The sequence below is a fragment of the Fundulus heteroclitus genome, unplaced genomic scaffold (assembly GCF_011125445.2).
Source record: "Fundulus heteroclitus isolate FHET01 unplaced genomic scaffold, MU-UCD_Fhet_4.1 scaffold_734, whole genome shotgun sequence".
NCBI lineage: Eukaryota > Metazoa > Chordata > Actinopteri > Cyprinodontiformes > Fundulidae > Fundulus > Fundulus heteroclitus.
The window spans coordinates 8,517-17,765 of NW_023397180.1; positions in this window are offsets into that span (position 1 = coordinate 8,517).

Sequence of the window (9,249 nt, forward strand, 5' to 3'; positions counted from 1 at the left end):
TGTTTCATATTTCCACAAGCTGATTGATGGTGACACAAATTCTGATTAATTTTACACACATAAAACATATTTAACAGCATGTTTGTAAAAAACTAAAATCTGTGCATATGAAAGTGTTTTAAGTTCCAGATATCTTTGCTTAAATAGTAATATTGTTCAATTTAGAGGTATAAAAATATAAAAGAAAATCTTGGTTTCTACTTATGAGAGAAAATAAGACAATGTGAACTGTCTTCACAGTTACAGTAAAAACAGCTGCATGAAATACAGGGCTTTCCAGAAAAAGCTCTAATTATTATTTTAGTTTTTCATTGTCTTGCTATAAATCTGGCAGCTATTGGCTTATTTATAAATGGTGGTCATTAATCAATAACTTTGAATAAACCTAAATATGACTTCCATTATTGAAAAGGCCTGAAGAAACTTAAGTAGTTAACAATATATATATATATATATATATATATATATATATATATATATATATATATATATATATATATATATGGTAGCCTATTGGCTGAAAATGAACGGCTCCTAAACAGTCCTTTAATCAATGAAGGAAAGGCAAAATTAAATTTTACTTCTCTAACTTTGTGCTAGCTATTTGTGCTGCTTTGACTTCTTTGTGTGCTGGTAAAAATGTAAAAAGCTAGCACTGCAGTTCTCGAGGGCTATATCTGGCACATTTTAATTGTGTCCATGGTCCAACACACCTAAATAAAATGGCTAAATAATATTTCCAGCATGCGGTCAAATTCCACAGATTCCTGATTAATATCCGGTCCAGAATCAGCTTTATTATGTCACAATCCCCAGATGTTTGATTAGTTTTAGTTTAAGGTTCCTGGGGAGCGTGCTTTCTGTCAGTGTTTCAACTTTTTTTAGTATGGTTTATTAGTTTGTAGATTCTGTTTCTTCCTTCTTGTTTCCTGTCATTAAGTATTCTGTTTATTTGGATTTAGTTATTTTTAGTTATGTTAGATCACTTTTCCCCTTGTTCATTTACCTTCTGGGTTCAGTTCAGTCTTTAGTGGGTTCATTTAGTTAGAGTCCTTTTAGGGTTACAGGTTTTGTGTTCTTGTTGGGTTCTGTTTTCCTACTTGTCTCCGCTTCTTCTTCTTCTTTGCTTTTATTGGCAGATCGCAAACAACTTATAGGTGCATACCGCCACCTACTGTACATGAGTGTGTAGCTCTATTGTTCCACCTACTATATTCTATTTTTTACTACTTGTCTCTGTAATTTCATTGCTCTCCCTTAGCTCATTACCGTCAATTATTCACCTGTGCTAATTACTTTCACCTGCTTTCCCTTTTGCCTTTTTTGCTATTTAAACTGCCAGCTGTCTCTCCGCCCTCCTTTATGCTACCATTTGTTTGGTCCCCTCCTTGTTGCGCCCTGGTCCATGTTTATCGCCCGTCTCCTTTAGGTTTTGTTGCCTTCACTTATTAATAAATAAGTGAAGGCAACTCTAAGGCAAGAGCCAAGCTCTTGTCTGAAATTCGGTCCACCAACAACCACGTTATATAACATATTTGGCCATGTTTGTATGCACAATCAAGGGATTTGACTCTGGTTACAACGCTCACTGTGTACAGACATTAGTTATTTAGTGACATGTAAAGAAAAAAAATATTTGTTTTGTGTGAGTTTGATACTCATTTTGTTTCACAGCAGTCTATCCGGCTACTCCGGCTGTGAGCTATTTATTGTGTCCATCGGAGGGACAGCCCGATGGACACAATGGACATAGAAACTTCCTCTGTGATGGCTGGTATTAACAAATAGCACACTAGAAGGTAAAAGTCTAAACGGTTTGTGTTCAGGATATCTGGGGTCTGCATAGATGTCCACTGCCCTTTTCCTGACCCTAGACCTGTAAGTCCTGGATGGATGGAAGATCAGTCCTAATGATCCTTTCTGCAGACCTAATTGTTTGTTGCAGGTTTGTCTGTCTAGTTTTCTGGACGAGCTCAGCCACATAATGGTAGAAAAACACAGGACAGACTGGATGATGGCACTGCAGAAGATTCACATGTGCTGAAGCATATAGACATCACGGAAACCTGCTTTAAGGCAATAGTAGGGGACGCTTTTAAATAACCACTTTTCTATCTATCTTTAGCAGCTAGCTAACACGTTTGTTAAACAGTGAAAGCAAGTGCAGATTTAATTTATATTGTATACTCCTTTATAGAAATGCTTCTACTAACAGCATTTCAGGTACTTTTTGGATTTATAAAAAACGATTCCCATACAGTTGTGATTTTTTTTTATGTAATCAGAATGCAATCCATCAGTAAAATTCCACAGTTTTACACATTTTGCACAAATCTTAAGTACCTAATAACTCAAAGTTTGGCTGCATCTTAATGGCATGGTGGAAAATGACGTAGCTCTGTGGTTAGGGAACATTTGAAATTAAATTAAAACCCACAAATGACAGAGGGTACAATTTATTTTACCCTGACTATATTATTCACAAAAAATAATTGTGGCTCAAAAACTCCGTTAAACATTTTCATAAAGCATTTCTTTGTGTTACTATCTTAAAGCATGTTAGTTGCAATTTTCAGTTCCAGCTTATTATTTAAGAAGCCCTATTTACAAGTGAGTATTTCACATGTTCAGGGATATAAGTAAATCTACATGATTCTACATGTTTTACAGACTTTGAAGCAACACTGGGAAATTATCAGCAATAATACCTCATGTTTTCTGATATGGCTTATATGAGAGAAAAAGAAAGAGTTGAAAAAAAATGTAATGAGACACATTCTCAGTAGAGGAACTTATGAATTAGTAATGATTTCTTAAGTGGATTCTGCTCGGCTCTTCTTACAGGCGCTCTGTGTGAGTTAGGAGAACATGCAAATTTCACTCTGTGTGAAGTATCTCTGTCTTTGTTGAATGACAAATGAGTTAATCTTGATAATCTTTGGCTTTTATAGCTCTAGTGTCATAATATCAACCTCTTTCTGTGAGCCATAAGAAGAAACTATAGCTCTAGAGTATGCAGACAAAATCTCTCGACTCCTTTTCAGTTATAACAGAGGAAGGTTAATGATCCGCTGACGACTGCATACTTTCAACCCCAAAGCCATATTGATGAAGCAAATTATTTCAACAAAAGCTGGTTGATGGTTTTGTACATACTTTTTTGCACATGTGTATTGCTATTTTAATCTACTTGGATGTAGCCCAATGCAATGACTCAAGTTTAAATCACACGCGTGGCGACTGCAGATTTGTTCTGTGCCTGCAGGGTTAATAATCTGGCCTATTAGAGTTGCACAACTCTGTTCATCACATAACTACAGTATGTTGATGTTGGACCATTCCTAATTGGGCCTTCAAGGAAAATTGCAGTGAGCTGTGACAAGGTCACCAGTGAATGCTATCTAAAAGAAAGAAATATTGCACAATGCAGCTTGAAAACGTGGTTGCAGCAAGAACAACATTTATGTTTCAATCTCTGGTACCTGTCCCTTGATTAACTCCTAAAAAAAACAAATACAGAAAGCTACATCTGAGTCAAACAAAGCTATAGTTGATAATCCTGTTCAGAAACACTTTTTGTTATACTGGGTAAAGTGGTCCTTCCATCCTGAAAGTTGTCAACACATTATGTATTCAGAAAAAGGACATTAAAAAAATTTGATCTCTGTGGGAGCTGCAGGCCTATAAAAACTCTAACCAATCCCTGCCGTTAAGTCTGAAGGGCAGGGATTGGTTAGAGTTTTTGTCCTGCTTTCACCTCCCTTTGTTTCTCAAGTTCCTTATCTATTGGGTGTCCCACATGCCAATAATTCTGACGGAGCTCACGTAACACCAGTGTGCGTGTACGTTCCTTGTTAGTTTCCGCTTGCTGGCTGCGCATGCGCACTTCTAGTGTTTATGTATCCGGTTAGCTTAGCGATGAACTTTGGTGTTAGCCCTTCATTGTAGCTTCACTGCTCTCACCATACCTACGAACTTGAGAGTCACCAGAAGCAAACCGCATACAAGTTTATGAGAAGAAGAGGAAGGCCTCAGTATAAAGAAAAAAGACCAGAGTGGATTTGGTAGATTTTTTTCCACACGATCTCCCTGAGGAGCGGAAGAGCAGGTAAGCATTGAGCATGTGCCGTTATTGAAGAAGCGACTTGGGGAAACTTTGGGGAAAATTGTGAACTCTACTTTTCATTTTTGGGTTAAAATAAATATTTTATTGCAGATGCCATTTTTAAACATAAATTACATTTGATTCCCTATTAAACACATTTTTGTTTGTTTTTTTACAAAATTACTGCCACAGCTTTGTGGCACCTTTACCAATGCCTAAGGAGCAAATCTAACTGAATCATTACTTTAGCTTGTCGGGTAGCTTTTATGTAGTTCCGTATAATTCTTCTTGGAATTAAAAAAAGAGACGTGAACCCATTTATCTTAGCCACACTTCAAAATGAGAAAGACAAGCAAAGATTTAGATGGATGTTCATCTTAATGAGTCAGGAAATGGTTACCAGAAACCCAAACTTTCACTACACTATCCATGCACCATGACAAAACAAGGCTAGGCAAGGACCCAACAGCAGAAAAACAGTGCTCATACAATACCTCACATGTTGAAAGAACAAAATGCAGTGAGAGGACTCAATTGCAACTCAAATACTGCTAAAAAGACCAAACAATAAAATTACTAACTCTTATATTTATTATAGGTTTGTTACAGATCCTTTACTCAACTCTGCATTCTAGATGCTTGAAAATTAAACTGATGTCAGGGCCTTCTTTCTGATTAAATCATCTCATCAGTATCTGATGAGATACTCGGAAAGCCTTCAAATGTAATTCTCAGAGTCATTTGAGCCTCATATAGGAAAATAAAATGAGACGGTGATGTAATGCTTTAGGTAATGGACCCTGTTCTGATGCAGCAAAACATTGCGAACTCCACAGTGTTGATCCAGTACAAATGCACTATTTAGAATAAAAAGCAATAGACATTCTGTGTAAAAACATGAGTACGATGCTCCGCACAATCCACAAACCGTAATATGTTTAGATGCACATAACATGCATCAACAGTGTGACAGCAGTGCAGGGGAGGTTAAAAAAAAGGGTATGGGGGAGGAATAACCACAATAAAGTTCAGGTAGAGCCTCTACAGTAGTGAGGAATTCACCATTATAATGTCCATGAAAAGCTTTTCATGGACACACTTAAGGAATTAAAGCAGCAACATGGAACACTCACTAATCCCATAAATAAAAAGACAGAAGTTGGCAACATTGTTCACTAAATAACTCAACAGATTAAAAGAGCATTTCACAATGAGATGACATGTACACAATAAACACACATCTGACTCCAATGTCTGTAAATGTCTACTTGGAAATTTCTCTGTTCCAATGATTGAACCTCTGGCATCGTCAGAATTTGTAAATCACTGCCACTGATATTTTATTTGCATTAATTAAAGACAGTAATGCAGTTCATTTGCACTCTTAATCCATATGTATGGATTGTCAGTGTTAATCACAATTAAAGTTAGCATAGAAAAGTCGTCTTCTTAATGGGAAAAGCCAGAAGTTGTGTGCAGCTTTAATTCTCTCCCCAGCTGTCTTTTTTTTATTTTCTTCCTGGGGGAGTCCAACGCACATGGAGGTCAGCCAACAGACATATTACCTCCAGCTAGTTCTGGGTCTGTCTCAAATCCTCCTCCCAGTGGGACGTGTCCAAATCAACTCTGAGAAATGTACATGGAAGTATCTCTGAATATTTTTGCCACAGAAAGCATTCACTCCTCATGTGAACTGACCTTGAGCGTTACGAAATAAAAAAGGATCTGGGGCTATAAACAGAAACAGGATTTTTCTTTAATTGAAAACCAAAAAGTAATTTTGCAGGCATCGGAGCCTTCGGTCTGGAATCAGGAGTTGTCACTTTGAATGTTCTCAACCTCATTGTTTTAGTATTATATTCAATTACTATTAGCGGGGACAGATCCATAATCCTCTTTTTTTAACCCTTAAAAAAGAGGGGCTGTGAGGCAACAATAACAAGGAATTCAAACCAAAGAATTGCTGTTTCACTTTATATAGACCACAACTGAATTATTTAAATATGAAAAGGAAAGACTTAAAAGCTAATTACCCCTTAAGCCTATTTGCACTTTTTTTCTCCCTCATTAGTTATTTTTCTTAACATATAGAAGGTTCGTCAACACCTACGGCTATGATGCTATTCAATTCTTCTTTTATTTCTTCCGCTTATCCGACATCCGGTTTCAGGGTTAGCAACCTAAGTAGAGAGGCCCAGACTTCCCTTTCCCCAGCTACTTGTGCCAGGCCTCCGGAGTGATTATTATCCCAGGCCATCCGAGAAACATAGTCTCTCCAGCATGTCCTGGGTCTTCCTCTGGGTCTCCTCCCAGTGGGACGTACCCAGAGCACCTCACCAGGGAGCATCCGGTTTGGATACCTCCTGGACGCTATTGAATTAAATTTTATTTATATAGCACCAATTCACAATATGTCATCTCAAGGCACTTTACAATGGCAGATTTAATCATATCATCTAGAGAGATTGGTTAAAATGTTTCCTACCTAAGTAAACCTGGCAGATTGCATCAAGTCTTGACAAGCAGCATTCACTCCTCCTGAGAGAGCATAGAGCTACAGTGGACAGTCGTCTGCATTGTCCATGGCTTTGCAGCAATCCCTCATACTGAGCATGCATGAAGCAACAGTGGACAGGAAAACCCCCCTTAACAGCTCAGGATAACTTAAGCCGCTCTAACTATAAGCTTAATCAAAAAGAAAAGTTTTAAGATTAGTCTTGATAGTAGACAGGGTGTCTGACTCATGGCCCAAATCTGGGAGTTGGTTCCACAGGAGAGGAGCCTGATAGCTAAAGGATCTGCCTCCCATTCTACTTTTAGAGACTCTGGGAACCACCAGCAGACCTGCAGTCTGAGAGCGAAGTGCTCTGTTAGGAATATACGGGGTAATCAGAACTCTGATGTATGTTGGAGCTTGATTAAGGGTTTAAAACGTGATAATGAGAATTTTAAATTATATTCTTGATTTAACAGGAAGCCAATGAATAGAAGCTAAAATAGGAGAAATATGATCCCTCTTGTTGATTTTCATCAGAACTCTTGCTGCAGCATTTTGGATCCGCTGAAGACTTCAAACTGTATTTTGTGGACTTCCTGATAGTAAAGAATTACAATAGTCCAGCCTTGAAGTAACAAATGCATGGACTAGTTTTTCAGCATCATTCCTGAACAGAATATTTCTCATTTTGGCGATATTCCGCGAGTGAAAAAAGGAAATCCTAGAAACCTGTTAAATATTGGATTTAAATTACATGTCGTGGGCAAAAGTAACACCAAGGTTTCTTACTTTATTACCCGAGGCCATGTGGCACTTTGGGATTTGCGTAAGTATAAAGTACAAATTAAATGTATTATTATTATTATTAAGTGTTAATAAGCAGAATTGTTGGGAGAAAAGTTGTTTTTTCAATCCACCTCATAAACTACAATTCAACAGTCTGCTCAAGGTTTGTCAAATGCGGAGTAATCTTTTGGATTTTGCTACAGGCTGATATTTGTGCAACATTAGCTTCGTTTACATTGACAAAAGTAATCGGAATAAAGGGTCGATTGGAATAAAAATGTGTCATGTAAACAAGCCAGTCGGAATGTCATAATCGGATTAAAGGTATTTGCTTATAAAAAAAAAAGACCAAAAACCATTTGATCATGATAAAATAAAGTTAAATATACCAAGCTTCCATCCTAATAATGTTTTGATGGTCCTTTTTTGTGGATGAAAATAGCCCCAGTACTGGGCGTGATGACCAGATATAAACAGATGTGGCGCCATCTACTGGCAGTATCGCAGAACTGTCATAATGTCGGTTTGCTTAAATAATAAATCACTTGTAAATAATGCGGGACCGAGCCCAACCCTCTGAAATGCCTCGCAGTAAAGCAGCAGCTCGCCATGATCCAGTTACATTTCAGTCTTTTCCCTGTTGGAATCATATTTTTTTTCTATTTTTTTCACTAGATCTTGGACCATTCTACATTATGATAATCTTTCATAAATACTTTGTATGCAACCATAGTGAGCTACTGATGTATAAAAAAAAAAAGAGTCAAATGACGTGGCTATGCACCTTTAATATTAATCAAAATTGTCCGAAGGAGTAAAATCCAAATGAGAGGGGTGGTTTATGCCGATTAAAAAGTCAGTGGCTGAAATACATCGGGAAAAATAAGAGCTCAAAATTGTTGTCTACTTGAAACTAGTAACGTTTCAACTGTAATTAGAACATCATGCAAGTCCAGCCTGGGCACTCGGAAGACACACAAATTTGTATAATACTGCTTTGTTTACTATTTTTGTTGTTTTAGCAAAGATGGAAGTTCTTCTTCTGTGTTTTTTTTCTAGGGGAATTTGATAACGGTCCATGACAGTACAATCCAATTATTTAAAGGCATACTATGCAACATTTTTCAGTTAATTAATGTGTTCCATACCGTTTTGGATGATTAAATCAGTCATTTCAGGTCGAACAAAGGTTTTCTCGGCCGCCCTGGTGGTCTGTGGGGGAAATACCGTACTTGCAATTGCAAGAGCCCTCAGCCCGCACCCACAGGCTCAGAAGTCTCGTGCAAGACTGCCAGTCGGTCTTGCTTTACGGCGAGAACCCCATGTGTTTTTGCCCTGCCATTCACTATATGCACGCGCGAAAGCAACAACAAAGAACCGCAAGTTTTTTTATTATTATTATTTATTTTATTTTATTTTTATTTTTTTGAATGTTGGCGGGGCGGTAGCGTGGATTTGGCAAGCCAAAATAGCGTTGCGGGAAACCCTGATGTTCATACTTTCACTGTGTTAGTCATTGTTTGTACTGCCGTTTTTTTTACTTTTCATTGCGTTCGCCTGTCTGCTAAGCTCAAAACAACTGCGCCTGGCTTGACGGAGAAACCAGAACAGCTGAGCATCTTTACAACAGTGCACTTTTACTTTCACCCTCTGGGGGGAGCCTAGCTGGAAAATCAACCCCGGTTGCATAGTATACCTTTAGTCCGAATACATTTTAATCTGATTGTGAAATTTTGTGCATGTAAACATAGCTATAGGCAAGCAACCATATCTAGGATCAAGATTGTAGTGTGCAAATTTTTCATGGTTAACAATAGAAATCACAATTGTTAAAATGCGTTTAAAAAAAACATGCAAAACA